Here is a 21554-nt window from a genome sequence, read left to right on the forward strand (position 1 = left end):
GCAATGATTAAGAGTGCAATAAAAGGGCATTTAGATAAATATGTCATTCTGAAGGACACACAACATGGCTTTGTTAAGACTAAATCATGCTTAACTGACGTAGTAAAGTTATTTAATAGGCTTAGTTAGTAGGCCATTTTGTCACAGTAACTCATGAGTTGGATTTAGGAAGTAATTTCGACATAGTTTATTTGGATTTTAGCAAATCATTTGACTCGATCCCTCATGAAAGGCTGTATATGCTTGAACAAGTTGGAATTACTGGTAAGATTCTGGGTGGCTGTAGGGGAGAAGGTTGTGATTAATCAATGTTTTTCAGATTGGAGTAATGTCAGATGCAGATGACGTAAAAATTGGCAGAGACGTTAATGATCCGTGCCAAGCAGCGCTCCTTAAAGATGACTTGAATAGACTTTAAAAATGGTCAGAGAAGTGAGAGCTATCTTTAAATGCTACTAAATGCAAGATCTTACACTTCGGGAACAGCAATCCACAAACAAATTATACATTTGGTGGGGTTGGATTATAAACAGTGGATGAGAAAGGGATCTGGGGGTTACAATATGGGCAGATATGAAGTTTTCTGAACAGTGTAAACAGGCAGCCAGAAAACCCCATGGTGTCCTATCGATGATTTATCGAACATTATTCTGTAGAGATAGGGTGGTCATAATCCCACTGTACAAGGCAATTATAAGCCCACATTTGGAATACTGTGTTCAAGAATGGTGACCTCATCTGAAAAAAGACATTAAGCTTCTTGTAAGGGTACAAAGACGGGCAATTCGAATAGTGACATCGGCCGATGGAAGACCGTATGAGAAAAGACTCCATTTATGTGGGCTCGATCAGGTCACCTCTGAGGTGCCTTGGTAACCAGACACCTCAGAGGTGACCTAATTGAGGTTTACAGTGGCTCTGATAGGGATTAGTAAAATGAGTGAAAGTGGATTATCACTGTTATGAAGGATCCTAAAACAAGGGGTCATAAATTCAAATTATGAACCCAAGGTTGAGGTATAGATTAGATTGTAGGAAATTTTCTTTTAGTCAGGGAGTTGTCGATTCTGGAACAAGTTTCTCTTGCAGGTAGTTGAGGTTGACAGTTTGAATAAATTCAAAGGGCAATTGGATACTTACTTGTGTGAGGAGAGGCATATAATTTGTGTTTTCTTATCTACTTGGTTAGTTTTATTTTATTTATATATATTTTTGCCAGTGCAGCAAATCCTTTGGCTTCCTTTAACTATACGTTGAATACTATTACTGTTACTATAACTCACTGCTGGACCACTTTAATCTTTAATCTGATTACTTGTAGAAAAAAAGCTGATATTAAACTCCTTCCAAGAGCCCTATACAAATGCAAGAAAAGTCAGGGGATATCGGCTTACGTACAAAATTATATAATCAGAAGAAGACACTCCGTGGGCGGTTATCCTTGTTAGGAACCCGCACATAACTGCCACCAAAATTCACACCCTCTGTACCCCATTGGCGGTGTGCGCCAAGCTTATAGGACCTATGGGATCGTTCCACGTCATCTCATTGTATTGTAGTCCAGGCGAAGATATAGCCCCTGCCATCAGGTATCTAAAAGCAGTCCAAGCCCTCCTCTCAGATGGGAAGATTGTTCTCTGTGCCGACGTTAATTGCCGTTCTGCAATGTGGCACAGCAACTCGGAAGATCGCCCGGGCAATCACAACGGTCGGCAACTCGAGAACTTTCTCGCTACATCCTCTCTTGTAATCCTTAACAAGCCTAACAACATGTCTACCTTCAGTAATACCCTATGGGAGTCCACAATAGACATCTCAGCAGCCACAAGATCCATTACCACTAAGATCACTGATTGGAAAGTCCGCGAGGCTTGGACAACTTCCGACCATAGGGTGATTACTTTTACCCTTCAACGCTCAATAGAATCAGCACCTCTACCTAGAAACAATAATATCATCCATTATGCAATTAGCAAAGCAGACTGGAACCTCTTTAATTTAACGGTCCAAGCTTCCCTTCAAATTCCTGTAAACACCAATCTCACCAACCTCAACTACAACCAGCATCAGAGGAAAATAACATCAATTATAACCAATGTCTGTGACAAAACAATCAAGAAGAAACACCCTTTCCCGAGTGCTGTCCCATGGTTGTGCAACCAACTAGATCATCTCCGCCATCAGGTTCATACAGCACGGAAATCATTTCAACGTGCTAGCCGTACCTGGCCCCCTCATAAAGTTGATGCCCTACGCAATAACTATCGTAGCATAAGAAATGATTACACTAGTTTAATTAGAGCCAAGAAGAAACAGTCTTGGGAGCACCTGGTCTCCACGACTGGAAACAGCACCCCCTGGGGAGTTGTGTATCGCATTGTTACGAACAAGCTCCCCAGGGGTGAGGTCAACTCCTCTACAGTCACCCCGCAGGGCACCACAATCCTCACATGGGAAGAGTCGGTAAACAACATCTTGGACACCCTGTTCCCGCTAAACACAGATCCTCAATCCAGCCAGCAACAAGAAATCTGTACTGAAAACGCACCCTACAGCACCACTTCTATAGAACAGACTTTCAACTTAGATGAATTAAAACTTTCCATTGGCAAAACAAAAAACATTTAAGCAGAAGTAATTAAGAAGCTTGCAGAGACGCAATCAAATCTCCTTCTCAGCCTGTACAACCATTGTCTGGAAGTTGGACTCTTCCCAGATGACTGGAAAGAGGCCAATCTACGCCTCATTTTGAAGAATCCAAGTAAACCACCAGAGCAGCCAAGGTCATACAGACCCATAGCACTCCTTCCCGTTTTAAGCAAAATATTTGAACGTCTTCTCTTATCCAGATTGAAAAAACACTATAAAAATGCAAATCTCCAGTCACCAAACCAGTTCGGTTTTCGGCCAGGTCGTTCAGCAGAAGATGCACTTCGACAGCTCACGGATTCAGTCAAAAATTCAGCCACCAAATACTTCTTAGTAATATCAGTGGATTTCGCCGGAGCCTTTGACTTGCTCTGGTGGTCAAGTATACTACGAAGACTCAGAGAAGCCAGCGTTCCAGCAAATCTTTACAGCTGCATACAGGACTATCTTCACAACAGAAGTGTTACAGTCAGAAATGCCCATCGACAAGTCTCCAGAAATGTCTACAGAGGATGCCCCCAGGGCTCTGCCCTTGGTCCTTTCCTATGGAATGTGGTCATGGACAAGTTCCTGAACCTAGACCTGGGGGATGTTTCCACCCAAGCCTTCGCAGACGACTTGATACTGGCAATCACTGGAAACTCCAGAGCTTCCCTGGAAACAACAGCCAACGGAGCCGTTACAAAGCTACAAGAGTGAACCAGCCTCCATAAACACCCTATATCCCCTGAAAAAACTACTTCAATTCTACTGAGAGGAACCCTTCAAATAAGCAAGCCGCCGCAGATTAAAACTGCTTGTAGAACTATCAAACTGACAACTAAGTTGAAGTACCTTGGGGTATTTCTCGACCCCAAGCTCACGTTTTACCCGCATATAGACTACCTTCATCGCAAAGTCAGGAACTACACGGCAGTGGTAGTGAGGATCAGCAGGTCTGACTGGGGCCTAAATCGCCGCTCACTGCAGATGCTATACAAAGCTGTATTTATTCCCACTATAACCTACTGTGCAGGTGTCTGGTATCATTGTGCACTCATTGTTCGTAACCAAAGGAAGCTCACCTCCATCCAGCGTAATATCCTTCTCACTATCACCCGTGCTTGCTGCACAGTAAGCAGCTCAGCGCTCCAAGTCTTGGCAGGAGTTCTCCCTCTGGACCTGCAGATAATTCGCAAAGGCGTGCACTACCGGCTAGCAAAGAAATCCCTACCACCATCCTGGATTTCACTACAAACCCAGCAAACACCATCAAAGAAGAAAAAAAGCGCCTTGCAGTCTACCTTCTTAACGCCTGGCAAAACAGATGGAATACCACCCTCAAAGGTTCCATCACTAAAAAATTCTTACCTGAAATAGCCGAGATCTACCCTAAAGCTCCAGCATGGTACAGCCCAGGGTTATATACCACTTTCCTGATTACAGGCCATGGATCCATAAATCACAAACTTGCCTCTATGAACATCGTGGATGACCCTCGCTGTCTTTATGGTGAAAACGAAGACTGGGATCACCTATTCTATGTTTTCCCGCTCTATGAGGACCTGCGAACGTTGCTCATATCAAAAATACATGCCTTGCGTCGAGGAAATGAACATTTTCTGATCAATGAGGAAGACCAGTACCATACTTTCTCTGCCTTCGCCCATGATCTCTTCACCAGAAGAAGATCACTGGTACAACATCCTGGAACTTATGCACATTGATCAACACTCTTTTTTCATATACTGAACATCTTCACCTAGATTGTGACCACTTCTAGCTACTGGACTTGACACTCAGGTCGCTTGAATTGTTTCATCCGTGTCTCTCTTGATATGTGATTGTCTTCCCACCCTCTCGAGGGTCCTCTTCTTCCACTTCCGCTTAGGTGAGAGAATTCCCACCAACCTGTGGAGCATGCCTTCCTTTACACCCCCGTCGCTGTCTATACCTCCTTTCCTTTACCCTCTCCAGTACATCCTGTATTCCCTGTACCCTATTATTTTATTTTATTTTATTTTATTTTTCTTTACTTGGTCTCTTTCCAGGAAGCTCAGGTGACCTGGAGGAGACTAGCCAGAGAATTATCGACAGCCCGGCTACCTCCTAGTGGTGTGTGCGGGCAACGTGGGGTCCCATGACGGGCCCTGCGGCCAAAAGCCAGGACACCCAACAGAACCCAGCATAATACTTCATTAACAACACAAAAATTTTTCTGGCTTTCACAGTGATACTGTTTGTCTCCACAGAGTATACAAATTTGTATATGGCGCAGATGTATGAAACCACCGGAGGCGCCTTTCCCTCAACACTATGCACACTATGCACTCCTTTGACATAGTGACAAGAAGAATTTATGGATTGCAGTTGGTTGGCAGTAATCCATAAAAAGGATATCTTCAATATTAACGGTTTTCAAACCTATCTGGGAAAGGACTTCGTCATTAATATATTAAGAAACAAATATTGCAAATAAGACTGAATTATATATGTTCCTAGAGAATTCTGACTTCCTTCCAAAATTCCAGACAAAATTCAGAAGTGCTATCTGAAGTACCACCGTTTCCAGGAATCATATGTTATATTACCCGTTTTTTTTTCTCTTTCCCTTTTCCTCTTTTTCTAATGTATACCTATTTATTATTGTATATTAAATTTTTACTTTCCTTTAATATTTTATATTCTGTTATCTTCCACTGTGTATTATGCTCTGTTATTTTGTTACGTATGACGTTACCAAACAAATAAAACCTTGCTTTATGTAGAATGCCATAATGTGCTCCAAGCAATTTGTTGTCAACTGCACAGTGTGTATATTGTCATGAAAATGGTTCCATCATCAAGAAGTTGAGGTTTACTTCTTCTTTTGGTATTTAGCACTGCCTATATAGGGTGTCTCAAAAATACACGGCATAACTTCAGGAATGAGTTCCTCATATGTAGACAATAAAAATATTTTATATCAACATAGTTCCGGAAATTCTTGGTTACCGAGTTATTAACCGGAATGTTTTACCTCCCGCAGGTGATTTCCTTCATCACAAGGTACTGACAGAATCTGGTGGTTTTTCGACCATGTACTCAAATTAGGAGCAAGCGGATATGCACTTTATGTACGGTTTTGCGGACGACAATGCACTGGAGGCTCGTCGTTTGTACCACGAAAGGTTCCCAGAATGAAGATGTCCAGACAGGAAAACTTTAAGGTATCCATCGCCACCTTTGCGAACATGGGATCTTTACACCTCGTGCTGCCGACCAAGGACGACCAAGACCTACGACTCCTGAAGTAGAGGAGGTCTCTGTCTATCAACATTTCTCAAACCTACCTGCCTGAAAATTTATTGAAATTAAGTTGTTGATGGGGGCTATTCTAAGCTGTATTGTGAGACGTCAAGCATTTCACTGATCTCTTTTACAGTTACACGACGATTGTTCCGTAGTCTCGGTATCAGCAATATTAAATATTCTGTGAATGATGCGGTGAATGTAAGAACCGCGGTTCCTTACTATTTATTTTATTTATTTATCTGGTTAAGCGTCGTTATACCCCATGCTTGGGAACCCAATTTAGGTAGTGTGTATTATTCCAATTAATATAATAATGACCAAATAGAACCCCCCTTCACCTTAGAAGAAATTCAGGATGCAGCAAGCCGCGCAAAAAATAAGAAATGCCCTGGACTGGACCTAATTGAACCGGAGATGGCAAAAGAAGCAACGGAAAATATACCTGAATTACTGCTAAAACTATTCAATTGTTGCCTGGAAGCAGGTAAATTTCCACTACAGTGGAAAAAAGCAAATTTAAAACTGATCCTAAAAAACCCAACAAAGCCACCAGAGACACCTAGTTCCTACAGACCCATAGCCCTGCTACCAACCCTCAGTAAAATATTCGAACGGCTGCTACATACAAGAATCACAAGGCATTATAATGAAGAAAATCCTAACATGACAAAGCAATACGGATTTACTCCTGGCAAATCCACTATCGAAGCAATACAGAACCTACTCTCTAGAGTCGCCCACTGTAAAAGGAAATACTTCCTCGTCATCGCAGTGGATTTCGCTGGGGCGTTCGACACCCTCTGGTGGCCGAGCGTCTTGGCGAGACTCAGAGCTGCCAACCTTCCATTGAATCTTTATTATTGCATGAAGGATTACCTGGCTGATAGAGCAGTGCAAGTTACCACACCATATAAATGCCTCAGTCGCCCAGTCCGCAGGGGCTGCCCCCAGGGTTCTGTCCTGGGGCCGCTCCTGTGGAACTTTGTCCTGGACGAATTCCTCGCCATGGATCTGGGTGGTGTGGAGGCCCAGGCCTATGCAGATGACTTGATCTTGACCATCGAGGCTGACAGCAGATCCTCCTTAGAAATCCAAGCAAATGATGCCCTGCAAAAGCTGCTAGATTGGACGAAGCTACACTTGCTCAAACTAGCACCCGACAAGACAAATTCGGTGCTGCTAAAAGGTACGCTAGACTTAAGGAGACCGCCACAAATTAAGATTGAGAACAAAACAGTTAAGCTGTGCGAACAGATTAAATACCTAGGAATAAACTTGGACAGAAAATTAAATTTCAAGCTACACCTAGAATATATTAAACAAAAGATAAGAAGATACGCGGCCCTCCTCGCTAGAGTCACTCGCAGGGACTGGGGACTCAGACGTACTACCCTGTCTTTGTACTACAAAGCTCTTTTCATCCCTGCCATCACATATGGCTCTCCTGTCTGGTACGCGAGGACGGCACTAGAAGTGAATAAACGGATCCTCGAAACCATTCAGAGGACCATCCTCCTTACCATGTCAAGAGCAACTAGAACGACTAGCACGGCTGCCCTCCAAGTCCTGGTAGGAGTTCTACCCCTGGATCTCGAAGCTACCCGCTGTGGTCTGCTCTATCATCTTGCCAGAAACACATCGGCTACGATGTATGACCTCACCACTGACATCACTAATGACCGCAACTATGAGAAGAGAAGAATCACCGATCACCTCATCCAGATTTGGCAGAGGAGATGGAGCAACACAGAAAAAGGTGCAGTGACCAGAAGATTCCTCCCCATTGTCACCAAGCTGTACCCTAAGGCGCCAGTGTGGTTTCACCCTGGTCGAAATACCACCTTCCTCCTTACAGGACACGGCCCGTTTAAAGCTAAACTTCACCAACTTGGTATCATAAATAACGCGGACTGTCCCTGTGGCAACCCGGAGTCCTGGAGACACTTAATGTTTGAGTGTGATTTGTATGACGACCTGCGACTACAGCTAATAACGTCAATCCAATATATCCCAGACAACCAAGAACCCAGACTGCTAGACACTCAAGAGGACTACAAGGCACTCAGTCAATATGCCCAGGATCTATTTTCCAGAAGGAAAACAATGATAGAAATATACCAAAGGCAACCCAACTAGAAAGAATGCAGGAGATCAAACAAGTAAAAACACAAGCAAAAAACTCACCATACCACAGAAAGACAAGACTTTAGGATGATTTGAATGGCCTACTATCGACCCAACACTGCACTCCCTTGTGCGGTTTTATTTATTTATTTATTTTTTATTTTTTTTTTTTATTTATTTTTTTTTTTCAGGGAGGGGGAGGGGGTATTTGCTCTTCTCCTTTCCTCGCCTCCCCATATTTTCACTCTGGTGGGGCATGGGCATGCCCCACTGAAAATGGGGGGGTCACCTCTCTCTCCGACCCCTCTTCTTCCTATTTCATTCCTCCAGTCTTCACCCTCCCCTCCCAACACTTTCTCTTGTACAGCGACTGCCCCACATGTCCAAATTTAAATCACATCAAATTTTGCCCGACCTTTTAGGCTCTCAAGAAATAGTTCTTTCAGCGTAAAACCCCACGCAGCGCTTTCTAAATGCAATTTTACTTAAACCGATAACTCCAACTTAGCGATAACTACAGCCTTTATTTTAGGTCCTCGTCACCGAAATCCCAGGAAAGTAAGTGGCAGGACCTGCCAGAGTATAATTAGTCTCTTGGTACACCCGGCCGACGTCCCCGTCGCTAGGTATGGTAACGCCGGGTCCCACTGGGGGCCCGGCGGCCAACAGGCCGGATGAACAATGGGCACAACAAACTACATACCACATGACCCATACATTATTTTTAAACCTCTGGCATAGACAGGGTACTGTCACTCGATACAAAGAACATACGCGGAGATGGGAGAAATCCCCGGAGCCGTCAGACCCTCAACATACCTATACCTACCTATACCTATCCCAATTAAAACACAATTGGCTCCTCACTCCTCCAAATCTCACAAGCTACCTGACTGCTTTATTTATTCTTTCTGTCACAGATGATTCTGGGCACTGATGATATTTTTATTTCCCCTGAATAGATTAGGACATAATGAAATTTTTTTTAGGGCAGTGACCACTTCTCTTAGAATGATGAAGCACTAATTTGAATTTATAAACATTAACAAAAGTTTACACGTAGTTCTCGACTTTACGAGTTAATTCGTTCCTAGCGCGCGCTCGTAAAGCGAAAACTGGTAAAGCGGGAATTCATTTCCCAAAGACATAAGGTTAAAAATAGAAGATACGTTCTCAACAATGAAATTAGTTAGCTAATTAGTTTATGTTTAAACAATGATTGATTTTTAGAAAGAAATAAAAACGTAGCGTGCAAAATCAAACAAAGTATAATAATTGAGTAGAGAAATTATTTACGACTTACAAATGTTAAAGAATGTTTATTCTTCATCATCATCGACTAAATGCACATTCGTTGATCACTAATTATTGGCTCGGCACTCGTTGGTTTGTTGCACAAGGAGTCGTCGTCTTCAAAAATGTTTTAAGAGGCGTTTGTTTCCAAGATAACCTTCTATTTTAATTATAAATTTCACGATTGCATGCATAAGCAATTTTTAGCGGCACACACAAATTGCAACTAACATGATTCGCATGGAGTAACAAGTTTACGAAGCTTAAAAAGAAAGGAATGAAGAGAAGATTCTGAAAATTTATTTATGTTTTTTTATATGATTGAAGATTTCAGTAAAGGGGAAATATATTTCACAATAATAACATAAAAAAACTACACAATTCCAGCTATCGGTATTTTCGCAAATGCAAAAAGATCGAGTTTACTACCCGGTTATAATTGCTTACAGTAACAGAAAAGCCCAATAAACCGGAAAGTGCAAATTGTTTTTATTGTTTTATGGTCGTGACCTCCACAGATGTGTTTTAGAAATATATCGCAAAGGCGTTTAAAATTGATTCTTATAGCGAAACATATGATAACGATGAAAGTCATCTGAATTGGTAACTAATACAATTTACAAACCACACTCACGTCCTTTTATATGGCCTTAAGGTCACGCTCGTGACCTTAAAATGAAATTTTAGTGTGGTAAATAGCTTAGTTATACAGAGAAAATTTCAACTTCCGAGATCTTGAAACGTATTACAAAAAAACAATGTGCTATTGGGTTCACATTATGTGTCCGTACCGAGTGGTCAGGAGCGGGAGTGCAGTAGTACACGCTGCTTGAGTAGACCGGGGTTCAAGCCCCTAAATACGGTCGATCTGCCAACTCGCACTGGACCAGCGTGGCAGATTATGGTCCATTTCCCTCAACATGAATTGTTGAGGAGGCTTCCATCCTCCAGTGGGTTGATAATGGCTGCACTTTACGTTTTTTTACGGTATTTTGACGATACGATGGTGCCTCTGGAACGGATTAATATCGTAAAGTGGGGTACACTGTATTGTATAGCTACGCACGTGGTTTGGATTGCGGTATTATGAATGTTTAACATTCATTTTTTGTAATTAATGTTCATATTTTCGATTTTGTTGATACTTGATACTTGGGAAAAAAAAAAAAAACTCGTAATCCCGGGAACTCGTAAATCGAAAACTCGTAAATCGAGAATTGCCTGTATTTTCCAGTATAAACCACCTCATAACTACAGGAATATTTACATGCGATTTCTAATTAATTACTAGAAATTAGATGAACTGATCCAACTGATTTCCTTTTAGATGTGAGTGTGCAGAGACTTGGTAGTAATGGTCAACCGCCCAGACACGTACCCAAAAGAATTTTGAGAAGTCATCCGTTTTTCAGTTTGTGAAAGCAATAAGTCAACAGAAATCAAAGCAGCAACAATATCTAAAAAGAAGTTCGTAAGGGATGTCGAATATTTAGGAAGAGAAAAGCTGATGAATGAAGAGCAGCCTGGCCTCCCAAGAACTGTAAGATCCCGATCTTACAACTCCAGAAAAATAATAAATTTCTGTTTTTTGAAATTAATTATTTTTAAACTGAGAGGGTAAGCTAAGTGCTTTTGCATCTAAATCCACACAAATATTCATCTCAAGCAGATTGCGGATTAATTATGCAATGTGAACAATTGAAAAGTACAGAACATTGGAAAATGACAATGGATGGCAAGTTTCATTTCTGAAAATAATGGTTCGGAATGCAGGCAATCGTAGGAATGCTTTGTTGGGAAAGCAATAAAGTCACCGTCTCAAATTATCCATTAATCGTGGTAAGTGCTTCAGTAGAGTAATGGACTGTGAACCTAGTAAGGAAAGATAACTTAAGTTTCAGGTACATACAATGAAACTGACCCAGGAATGAATTTCGCAAACAGAAGGGTGTCTATTCCTGACTACGAGCGTAACAAATTGGATTAAGGGAAAGTACTTCGGGGAAGGATGGCTAGCCATACAACATGGCTGAAACAAATATTTGAGATGAAGCATGAATTAGAGTAGAGAGCTTGGTAGAGAAGGTGATTGTATTGGTTAAGAAGAAGGCAGGAGAATGGAAACAAAAAGCACGATCACAAAGAGAAAGGAAATTTTGATTTTCTGAATGTTTAAAAAATAATGTTGTAACGCCGTGTCGGAAAGAATGGCCATGAAGCCTGGGTTTTGAGGTAAAGGTTGGAGGAGTGAAGAAAGTCGAAAAAAAAAAAGATGTGAAGTTTGTCTGATGAACAGCCTGCTGAATGCTTAAGAAGTCCAAGCCTCATCATAATAAGAAAATAAAATGGATACAGACCATTGCCCATCGATTTCTCGAAAGGAGAATCTAGGAAAGGAATGCCTGAAAAATCTGTAAGCCAGGTACAAGGAAGACGGCCATGTAGAAAGATCAGAAGTGGAGGGCCATCCAACTGGCTGCAGAAATAAAGAAAACCAATTTCTAAATAAAGAAAGAGGGCGCTGACTCTCTTTAAAAATTACAGCTCTGAATTACAGGCTCCGAAAAAGCGATAAGTGTTTGCCTTTTTATTTATATAATTGTTATTTTATATTGTACTTTATACGTAGTCTTATAGTTATAGTTACGCTGGTTATTTTTATTTTAATTTAGATGAAGGGTTTTTGTGGATTACTACTTAATATACCTAAAACCGTTATTTCGTTCGAATTTTGCAGCCATTGTTTTTGTATGTAGTGGTAGGGAATTCAAATTTTTAATTGAGGTAACTAGGTAGCTATAACGTATAATTATATAGCGTGATACGCTTCACTGTTTCTGTTAGATAGCGTAGTGTTGACATTTAATTAATTTAATTTATTGATCTTATTAATTTAAAATATCATGCCCCAGACTACAGCAGCAAAGCAACGGACACAAAGTGGCAGAAATGCTGCGACTCGGGGGAGAACTGAGGCGGGAGGGCGATTCTCCAACTCCAAAGCATCACAGCCTAAAAAAATGTGCAACTTGTGAAATGTTTGCCGAACTTCTGGAAGGGAACATGATATCTGTGCTCAGCTAAGCAGCTAAGCAGGATCACATCAATATCTGGAACACGGTTGGTTGGCGTTTGCCAGGCAGACATCTCCGTAGTACTCCCTCATTGTGCTCAAGGCTCCAGCGGTTACAGAATTTCAAAAGACACTTCCCTAATGTGACTCTGGACACTCTCAACTCGCTCAACATCGACATCGACCTGTGGACTATAGACAAGGCATATCGCGATGGCATCTTGGCCCATCTTGCTGTTTGTAAAGGACATTTATGTAAGTGCCGATCTTAGCTAGCCGATGTCATTTCATGTTCTGCTCAACTTGTAGTCCGTTTTCGCTGTAATTACTACTTCATTCATTTTACATTCTGTTTATCATCTTTGCTTTGATCTATTAATTATTATTATTATTATATATACATATATATATATATATATATATATATTATTGTTAAAAGCAAGTAATAGATAAGTTAGTGGCAACAGAACGCTATACTACATTTATAAATTCTGTTCACGTATTCTATTTGCTCGCTATATATATATATATATTTTTTTTTTTTATATAAAACAAAATCACTTGTATAAACAACAAATTGTAAGATTCCTCTGGATTTCTGTGTACGGAATCATTATTGTATAAAATTTATGTTAATAAAGAATCTTATTATTATTATATTGCGCCATGGGGATGTCTTTGTGCGTGCGCGATGTAAGGAGTGGTAGTAAATCAGTCGACAACTTAGCGTTGTTATGGGCCAATATGAGAGCTTGAAGGACAGGGTGGATGCCCTCGAAGGATCTAAATTGAGGGGCCCATCAAGCTCTCAGCTGCCCACATCAATGCCAGAGCTTGCACTTGGTCATCACTCAACACAGCGGCAACCCCCAAGGCAGAATGCGCTGGTTCCACAGGAACTAGTAGTTGTGGTGACTCTATTGTCAGGGAAACGGGGAACATACTTTGTAAAAAGGATAGGTGGAACAGGACCAGGGTATCTCTGCCAGGGCAAAGGTTGATGACGTTGTAGAGCGGATATAATCTTTTAAGGGCACAAAAGGTGATATAGTTGTACTAATGATATTAACAGTAGGAGACCGGCAGAATTACTTAACAAGTACAGGTCACTGTTGAAAAAAAGCCGGGAATTAGGGATGAATTTGAAAGTGTCTGCAATTCTGCCCAGACACGAATAGAAGGCAGTATATGATGAGAGCCTTCTCGATCAATTCGGCCCTGGAAAGATTGTGCAAGGCTTGAGCCTTGCACAATCTTTCCAGGGGCAGAATTTTTTTCAGCCTTGACTGTACTTGTTAACATGAGAGACTGCTTCCACAGGGATGGGATACACTTAAATAGGAAGGGTGCCAGAATATTTGCTGATGCTATAGAGGCAGTGTTAGGTGGGTCGGAAAACAGCTAGTTTGGGGGCACACAATTACTAACAGTTTAACAGTAGCCGCAGGCAGAGGGGAAGGTGATTCTTGCACAACTTCTATTAGAATAAGTAGCGACCTGGAGCGAGGGATGTTGGGGGTTTCAGGGACGGATAGTAATCATCGTGAAAGGAAATAGGTGGGTATATGGGATGCGTTAGGGTGACTAGGAATAGGAATAGGAGCATGTATGCTTGCATGTATACCAATGCTAGAAGTATAGTAAATAAATTTGATGAATTTGAAGTGTTGGTCAAGACATCAAAGGTGGATATTGTTGGGACAGCAGAGACGAGGTGTCACACAGATATGAGGAATGCAGAACTGGAATTTGGGGAGTATAGTTTGTACAGAAAGGATAGACAGGATAGAAAGGGAGGCGGTGTTATTCTGTTAATAAAGAAAAAGATAAAATCAAAAGAAGTGCACCCAGTTAATATAGATGAACAGTACACTTTTGAGTCAGTTTGGTGTGACATAAACACTGCGAAAGAAAAAATAAGAGTAGGAGTGTGTTATAGGCCTAATGACTCGAATGAGTACAATGAACAATTGTACAGAGAAATAGAGTGGGCTAGTAAATTGGAATGTCTTATAATGGGGGATATTAACTTCCCAGATATTGATTGGAGCTTGTGGGTTGGTCACTCACACACTAGTCAGACTTTTGTGGATTTATTGGATGATTGCTTTCTGCAGCAGCATGTTCGAGAGGCAACCAGAGAGAGTAATACTCTTGATCTGGTTATCAGCAGTGATCATTCGTGTATTAAGAATTTGCAGATAAAGGAACCACTAGGTGGCAGTGATCACAGTGTACTGCGGGATTTACTTACAGATTTAATTACCATCAGGGGTAAAGGAAAGGGTTTTTGCTTCCGTATAGGTGAGTACAGTGGTCTCAGAAAGTTTTTAAATTCTGAACAATGGGATCATCTGACGATGTTATCAACAGTAAATTCTAAGTGGGAAGCATTCAAGGAATTAATCGTAGATGCTACTAAAAGTTTCATACCTATTAAGAAATATTGTTCAAGGTTTAGGCCTAAATGGTTATCAAATGAACTAATGAGACTCGTAACAGAGAAGAAAATGAATGGGATGCATATAAATTATCAAGCGACTCAGAAGCCTATGGCAGATATAAGCTAGTCTATATCAGGTCACAGAGGAGGTTAGGCAGGCGAAGGCAGATTACGAGAAATCCTTGGCAAAAGATGCTAAGAAAAACAGCAAGGATTTCTTTACTTATAAAAACTCTAAAAGGACGGGGATTAATCTAATTGGTCCACTTGACATCAATGGTTCGACTGTTGATGATCCTGCTCAGATAGCAAACAAACTGAATGAATATTTTGCATCTACATTCACACATGAGGAATTATTAAGCTTTGAAAATGGCAGAAGGTTATCAAGTTGTAGCAGGATACGTAATGATTTTGTAATAACTGAGAGCAAATTGGAGGAGAAATTGTTGAAGTTAAACATAAGAAAAGCACCTGGTGTGGATGGGATCTATCCAGTTATATTAAAGGAGGCGGCAAAGCAACTCAGCAAACGCTTGGCCATAATTATGAGAGCATCCTTGGACTCAGGGGAGGTTCCCACGGACTGGAGATGTGCAAATCTATCCCCAATTCACTAAGGGGGATCGAAGGGTGACACCAGTAATTACAGACCAGTTAGTGTAGCTTCTGTTCCGGGTAAAATAATGCAGTCTCTGGTTAAAGATGCATAGCAGGATCATCTAGACAAGACTGCAGCAATGATTCAGACACAGCATGGGTTTGTTAAGGGAAAGTCTTGTCTGACAAATTTGATAGGATATTATGATGTGGTTACAAAGGAACTGGATGCAAAAAATAATTTTGATATATATTTGGATTTCAGGAAAGCTTTTGACACTGTTGCGCATGGAAGACTATTGTACAATTTGGAGCAGAATGGTATTAAGGGTAAGTTGCTACAATGGATAAAAGGATGGTTAAGTGGGAGAAGACAGAGGGTGGTAATTAATGGGTGCTACTCTTTGTGGGCTAATATTATTAGGGGAGTCCCACAGGGTTCGGTGTAGGGTCCACTGTTGTTTTGTATATTTATCAATGATATTGATGAAGGTAATATCAGACTTAATGTCGAAGTTTGCAGATGATACAAAGGTTGGCAGGGTTGTTAATGACAGCAATGGCAGTGTGCTACTGCAACAGAATCTAGATAATTTGGGCAGATGGGCTAAGAAGTGGCAACTGAAGTTTAACCTTGACAAATGCAAAGCACTGCATATGGGTAGAAGTAACCTCAGAGAAACGTACCAACTGTGTAGTAATACACTTAAGGTGGTAGAAAATGAAAAAGACCTGGGAGTAATTGTGCAGTCAGATATAAAATTTTCTGAGCAATGCAGACAGGCTGCCAGGGCAGGACATGGGGTTTGTCAGTGATATATAGGGATTTTGCTAGCATGAAAAATGAGGTAATTGTCCCTCTGTATAAGACAATGAGTACTGCGCCTTGAGTATCACGCTTTGAGTACTGCGTACAGGTGTGGAGGTCTCATTTTAGGAAGGATGTTGATTTGCTTGAGCGTGTACAGAGAAGGGCAACAAAATTGGTGAGGGGAATGAAGGGATCCTCTTACCAAGAGAGTCTTATAAGTTCTGCAAATTGCAGCGGCTGGAGAATAGGCACCTGCGAGGTGATCTGAGTCAGGTGTATAACGCCGTGAATGGATTGAGCACGATGAATTCTGATGGGATCCTTCCACTTGTTCAGATTTCCAACCTAAGGGGCATTAATTCAAATTAAGAAAGGACAGATGTAGAATAGATGTGCGGAAATTTGCCTTTAGCCAGTGGGGTGGTTAATTGCTGGAACAAACTTCCATCTGTCGTTGTGGAAGTTGATAGGTTGAATAAATTTAAGGAGGAGCTGGACAGTCATTTGGAGGGAATGGTGTGATTTTTTTTTTTTGGCTGATGCTGCATCAGCTTATACACTTGGTTTTTTGCATCACATGCTACTACTACTACTGCTACTACTACTACTACTACTGCTACTACTACTACTACTACTAATTCCCCCTGACAATAGTTTTGTTAATGGTTAGGATTCGCTCAGAACTGATAATTATTAACGTTATCGACCGATAGCTTAGCATAGGCCTAGAACACAAGCACAAAATAAGAAACTTGGTTAGATAGGTAGATAGAAAGAGAGAGATAGAGTGAGAAATACTATGTATCTCTGATATAAAGGCATTATGTAGAATATATATGTTATATACTCAGTATTACGTATAGGTGCTCAAGGGAGAAAATATACACAGGCAGTTCTCGCTTTACGAGTTATCGCTTTAAGAGTTCCAGGGTTTCTGAGTTTTTTTCCCAAGTATCAACAAAATCGAAAATATGAACATTAATTGCAAAAAATGAATGTTAAACATTCATGCTAGATGATCAGTGGAGTAGAAAGCGCTGCTTTCTACTCCACTGATCATCTAGCTTTAAAACTGTTGTCTCTAGGATGGGGGTGTAAAGGAGGAGTCCTGTCCGGAATTCTTTTCACTGCTATCATCTACCCCCTAATACACAATAGAACAGATATGATATCATATGCAGATGATTTAAAGATCTTCACAAAAATAAATTTGACCGATGAAGCCAAAAACGCCACAGTGACCATCAACAAGACCTTATCAGAAGTACAGCAGTACCTCAAGAATTTTGACCTGCAAGTGAACCCTGAGAAATCTGCCATCATGGTATTCTCTCTTAAACCCATACCAACCATAATTCAGCCTGCGATTGACGGAGTCCCGATCCCCTGCGTTGAAAAGCAAAGAGATCTGGGTGTAATCTTCGACAGAAAATCACTATTCCATCACCATATAGAAGAACTCTGTGCTAAATTCACAAACAAGAAACGGTGGGTTGCCAAGCAGCACTTGGTACACATTCACAACAGAAACCTGATAAAAATGTATATCAGGATGATGATTTTTGGAAGTGTACTGTATGGAGTAGAGTTGTGGGGCTCAGATGCAGACCCCACAATTAAACCATTAAAAGCCGCTGTATACTGGCTCCTGAAGTGGGCAACCTGGAAGTGTCATCTCCCACCACAGCAGCGCACAACACCGATGGACAACGCGCTGAATTTAACCAGGTTTTCAGCATTAATGCACGAGAGAAGACTCATCTTCACCGTAAAAATGATTGCCGGGAGAGTCTCAGCACCCAACGTTTGGGACACCGTGTGCTGGCGGATTCCCCAACCAGGTCTCCGCTCCACTCCCAAGCTTCTTGCTCTTCCTTCGAGACTACATTTGAAAGATCGGTTCCTCCCTTATCAGAAGCTCCATCTGGTTCAATCCCTGGATGCTGACTTATTTAAAATCATAGATGATAAAAAGTATAGACGGTTCATCCTAGATCTGCACGTGGTCTCCAGAACTACCAACTGATCTCAGATCGTTATGGCGGGGCAAGAGACTCTCAGAAAACTGAACTTGAGGAAAATCTTTTGTTATCATAATTTGTTATTTTTATTATTTTGTATTAGTTTTCCTTTCAAGTCAATGTTATCTGCTATGAGTACTTTTTTTTTTTTATTATATAATTTACTTATAATTAATCTTTACAATTCCTTTATTATCTCTGCCGTTTGTTAACCCCTGGCATGGTGCCGTGAAGGGTATTGTATGATCGTGGTACCTGCGTGTACCGGTGAACTGTGCAATAAAGATCTTATTTATTTATTATTTCTGGCGATTTAATGCCTTTGGATTGTTTACTATGTTGAGTGACTCTAGCCATAGGCGGTGGCGAAAGTATCGTGAGTGGTCTACTATTTCAAAGTCGCGTTTGGGGTCAAGATTGTGGTTGGTGGCCCAAAAATGTTCCGCGACCGCGAACTGGTCAGTTTCGGCAAGCCGGATTGCTCTGTGGTGTTCCGTAAGGCGATCTTGGAGACGCCTTGATGTTTCTCCTATGTAGCAACTGATACAGTCTCTACAGGTGATGCGATATACTACATTGCTGCGTAAGACAGGTGTGGCAGGGGCCTTCACGCTGGAGACAAGTGAACGTAGGTTCCTGCAGGGTAATTGCACACATTTGATGTTGTAATTTCTAAGGACCTTCGAGATCCGTCCTGACACGCCTGGATAATAGGGAATGTAGGCGGACGATATACCGACTTGGTTCGGTGGTCTTGGGTTGGATGTGAGTTCTTCTGCCTGTAATAGGCATCTGCTTAGCACATGGGATGGATAACCACATTTGGTTAGGTCCGCCTTCACACGGGAGATCTCGTTACACCTAATTGTATCAGAGCTGGAATGGCTCCAAGCCCTGGAGAATAGGGTGCGAGCAGTGCTATTGAGATGGTTGGTTTGTGGCCGGATCTGTAGTTAGTGAATTGACCGCACCACATAGGTTTGTGGTATACTGAAGTCTCTAGATGTGGGCCTACGCGATGCACTAGGACGTCCAGGAACGGGAGCGTACCGTTCACATCTGACTCTATGGTAAACTTGATGAAATTAGATACTTACCTTGTAGATGTTGTAACAGTCTGGACTTGTTGTAGTCAGCGCTCTTGATTTCGCGATAAGAAGGTCTCGCCTATCGTATTTACGAACCTTATACAGTACATACCATTTGTCATCGGGCTAATCAGATCTCTGATACCTACCGTTTACGCCAACAGCGCAAATTCATAAGCTTAAGCATAGAAGCTAACTCCTTAAAGGGAAGCACATGTTCAAGTGATACAACTTCCTTCGACTTGAACCTAAGCAGCAAACAACTATCCATCGAACAGCTGAATGTCTTATCCAACGGCATGAAATTCGCCGTCATACCATCGAAACCTCCATTCACACAGCTCGCTATGGGTATAGAAGCCAGTATTACCAACCTTCCCGAAGAAACTGCCAACGAGATCCGTTTCAGGACTACCGCAATCCTCCGCAGCACTCGAAAAACTTACTCAAACCTTAACCATCGTCAACATGCCGCCCTATCATCTATAAGAAAAGACAACTCCATCGTCGTACTTCCTGCGGATAAAGGGCGCCGGACCGTTGTGTTAGACCAATCGACCTACCGAGAGAAAGCCCTGACCCTACTACTAGACCAAAACGTATATGAACCTCTATCTGATCCACCCATTAAGGTCTTGAAACGTCTAGAGTCACATGTCCATAAACTCGTCCACACATGGTTTACAGATAAGAAGATCTCGACTACAACTCAGCGTCTTCTACGTGCCACTGGCTGCCAACTACCGCAATTCTATGGATTACCAAAGATCCACAAACTGGGTATTCCTCTCAGACCAATAGTGTCGTACTGCAGTGCCTCAACGTATGAACTGTCCAAGCATATCGCGCGCCTCCTCTCACCTCTTATAGGTAATACCTCGCACACCGTTAAAATAGCAGTGAATTCATCCACCTCATTAAGGACCTTTCAATCCCTGACAACACTGTCATGGCATCATTTGATGTGATTTCTTTATTCACTTCAATTCCCGTCCAACAGGCCGTGTACTGCGCCAGAAGGCTCCTCGAGAACGACTTAAGCCTCCAATCCAGGACATCACTATCCACTGATGACATCTGTACCGCCCCCAACCTATGCTTATCAAGCAGCATCTTCACTTTTCAGGATTCAGTCTACCAGCAGGTACACGGCACTGCTATGGGTGCCCCTGTCAGTTCCGTAGTAGCCAACATCGCCATGGAAGATCTGGAGGAGCAGATACACCGGAACCCACCTACACCCATTACAACATGGTGTATATACTTTGACGATATTTTTACCGTAATACCACGTGGCTCTGAAACTGCACTGCTGGAATACCTCAACTCCCTATCTAATTTCATCAAGTTTACCATAGAGTCAGAGGTGAACGGTACGCTCCCGTTCCTGGACGTCCTAGTGCATCGCGTAGGCCCACATCTAGAGACTTCAGTATACCACAAACCTATGTGGTGCGGTCAATTCACTAACTACAGATCCGGCCACGCACCAAGCCATCTCAATAGCACTGCCCGCACCCTATTCTCCAGGGCTTGGAGCCATTCCAGCTCTGATACAATTAGGCGTAACGAGATCTCCCGTGTGAAGGCGGACCTAACCAAATGTGGTTATCCATCCCATGTGCTAAGCAGATTCTATTACAGGCAGAAGAACTCACATCCAACCCAAGACCACCGAACCAAGTCGGTATATCGTCCGCCTACATTCCCTATTATCCAGGCGTGTCAGGACGGATCTCGAAGGTCTTTAGAAATTACAACATGAAATGTGTGCAATTACCCTGCAGGAACCTACGTTCACTTGTCTCCAGGGCGAAGGCCCCTACCATACCTGTCTTACGCAGCAATGTAGTATATCGCATCACCTGTAGAGACTGTAACAGTTGCTACATAGGAGAAACATCAAGGCGTCTCCAAGATCGCCTTACGGAACACGACAGAGCAATCCGGCTTGCCGAAACTGACCAGTCCGCGGTCGCGGAACATTTTTGGGCCACCAACCACAATCTTGACCCCAAACGCGACTTTGAAATAGTAGACCACTCACGATACTTTCGCCACCGCCTATGGCTAGAGTCACTCAACATAGTAAACAATCCAAAGGCATTAAATCGCCAGAAAGGCATACGTCTACACCCCATCCTAGAGACAACAGTTTTAAAGCTAGATGATCAGTGAA

General features: G+C 41.9%; 1 protein-coding gene across 1 annotated transcript in view; it reads left to right on the forward strand.

Annotated features, from left to right (window-relative positions):
- Positions 1-21554, forward strand: part of LOC150088274 (uncharacterized) — a 694119-nt gene that overhangs the window by 290493 nt on the left and 382072 nt on the right. The window lies entirely within an intron of this gene.

This window comes from Mastigoproctus giganteus, chromosome 3, assembly GCF_048544385.1.
Source record: "Mastigoproctus giganteus isolate SK-2022 chromosome 3, ASM4854438v1, whole genome shotgun sequence".
Taxonomy (NCBI): domain Eukaryota; kingdom Metazoa; phylum Arthropoda; class Arachnida; order Uropygi; family Thelyphonidae; genus Mastigoproctus; species Mastigoproctus giganteus.